This window comes from Propithecus coquereli, unplaced genomic scaffold (genome assembly GCF_000956105.1).
Source record: "Propithecus coquereli isolate 6110/MARCELLA unplaced genomic scaffold, Pcoq_1.0 Scaffold181, whole genome shotgun sequence".
Lineage (NCBI taxonomy): Eukaryota > Metazoa > Chordata > Mammalia > Primates > Indriidae > Propithecus > Propithecus coquereli.
Genome location: NW_012142857.1, coordinates 2,984,044 through 2,986,317, shown reverse-complemented (window position 1 = coordinate 2,986,317; position 2,274 = coordinate 2,984,044). Strand labels below are relative to the sequence as shown.

At 53.1% G+C, this 2,274-nt stretch overlaps 1 pseudogene; it reads left to right on the top strand.

The window, feature by feature from the left end:
- The window catches only part of LOC105808874, a 17,868-nt pseudogene extending 16,358 nt beyond the window's left edge, over positions 1–1,510 (top strand).
- Positions 1,511–2,274: the final 764 nt, after the last annotated feature.

Here is a 2,274-nt window from a genome sequence, read left to right as displayed (position 1 = left end):
AGCGAGACGGGCCCCTCCGCAGAGGACATGCGAAGGCCGCGCCCCGGGGAAGGCGCCCAGGACAAACCGCCCTCTAGCGGAGCAGGCCCGGAGGGGGACGGAGCGCGCCGCCGCCGCCAGCCCTCACCCGCCCGGGAGGTGGCCACACACAGCCGCCTGGGAAAGCGTCCGCGCGCGCGCAGGCCTGGAGAAAACCGCATGGGAGCGACACAAGCGCAGTCTGGACAGCCTAGACGCAGGAAAGGGGGCGGGAGCCCGGTCGCCCCAGGTCAAGGACAAGGTTTCTAACAGCCTGAAGACTCTAGAAGGTAAACTCAAAACTCCTGCTTGGCCTAGAAAGTCGGGGGGCTCCCTCCCTGAAGCTGAAGACGCAGATGTGGGTGACGAATTCGAGCGGCCTACTCTGTCCTCTGAACAATACCTCAGGTATGACCAGCGTCCGAGGAAAAGGAAGAAGGCCGTGAAAACGTCAACCGCTGCACTTGGAGAAAAGGAACTTGCAAACAAGGACTCCGGACGCACGACTGAAAACTGGGACTCGGTTGAGAAATGCCCGAAGGCGACGGAAAACCAGTCTGGGAAGTGGCCGCCGACTGGAGCCGATCCAGCCGCGCTGGGGCCGGCCCCCACCGATGAGTTGCCGGAGTCACCAGAGCTGCCACTGCCCACGCTGGAGGACCTTTACCGTGTACTCAGTCCCCTTGAGGGGATGTCCTTGCAGCCAGAGCCAGCAGCGCTGTCCTCGGCAGGGGAAGATGCAGCTGCATTTATCGGACGCAGAGCGAATTCGAAGATGCAGGTGTATTCCGGTTCCAGGAGCGCCCGTCTCCCTCAGCCGGTGACCGTGCACGAGCAGTGCGTCCGGGTCCTTAGGAAGTACGTGGATTCCATCCGTGAAGTGGGAGGGGTCCCGTATTCTGTCCTCGAGCGGGTTTTGGAGGTCTGCACGCCCGGTCAGCTGTATCGCATAGAGACGTACAATCACGCCCTGGTCGGAGAAACAGATGAGTTATGGGAAATTCACTGTCGCCGAGACTTTAAGGAAGAGAAGCCGGAGGAGCGGGAGTCCTGGCGGGAGCTGTACCTGAGGCTTCAGGATGCCCGAGAGCAGCGGCTGCGACACGTGACAATGAATATCCGATCTGCCCAGGACAGGAAGCCCACAGGCCGACAAGCAAAGATGATCGTTTTCAACTCTGTGACCAAGCGGCGTCAAGATGTTTCGAGGGGCCAGGAGAAGTTTGGAACCGGAGGAGCAGCTGACCCCGCAAATGCCAAGGCCGGGGCAGCACCACCGCCCACGGGAAGCGGCCAGGATGCCCTCGGCACCAGCAGCAGCTCTCACCCCAGCCCTGAGAACCCGAACTCGGCCTCTGGCTGCCTGAGCGGTCGCAGGGCCAGGGCTCGCTTGGCGCCTGGGGTGGGCCCCGGGAAACCGGCTCCGAAGAAAATGGCCCCGCTGATGGCCAAGAGCATTCGAGATTTCCAGAGGAGATTCTCCCGACGATAAATTGAGGACTTGCCTTGGAAGTGGAATTTGGGGACTTGGGGGAGGAATGCAAGGTCAGTGCCGGTGGGGGATGAAACTGCCAAAGGAGACCAGAGTCTTTTGCTTTATGGAAACTCTTGGACTGTGACCCCTGCGGTCTGCAAGGGTTGCACCTGTGATCCCGCGTGGCACAGCCGCTGCCTCCCTGTTTGGAGGACACTTGAGAATCGGAAGATGTGAAGCCTCAGTCTAGGGATTTTAAGATCAATTACACACTTGTTGCTAACTAATCTCTTTGTAAATAAAGACGAAGTTGAATTATCTTATCTCTAGATTGTATTTAGGTTAATAAATAAAGTAGTAGACATGGGTTTTATTTTTTTTAATCTTGGAGTAGTTACGACCTTTTTGAACATTAGTTAAAAATACTGGTAAATTTGACTACATAAAAATAAAAAGCAATCAAAAGTGAGCAAAACATAGGAAAAGGTGGTTCACAGAAAAGGAAACCCAGATGACTTTTAAGTATGTGAAATGATGCTCAATCTTTTAACATTCAAATTAAAAACATAGTGCAATAAATTGTTTTTCTATCAGATGAGTAAAGTTTAAAAGATTAATATAATAATACCTGCTGTGTTGGAGCAGAGCAGCATATATTGCTAGTAGATGTATAAATTGATACAACTTCTATGAGAGTCAATAGGTAAAATTTTACATGTTTTTATTTTATTTTTTTTTGTAAAATTTTAAATGTATGTATTTTTTGGTCCTGCTATATCTCT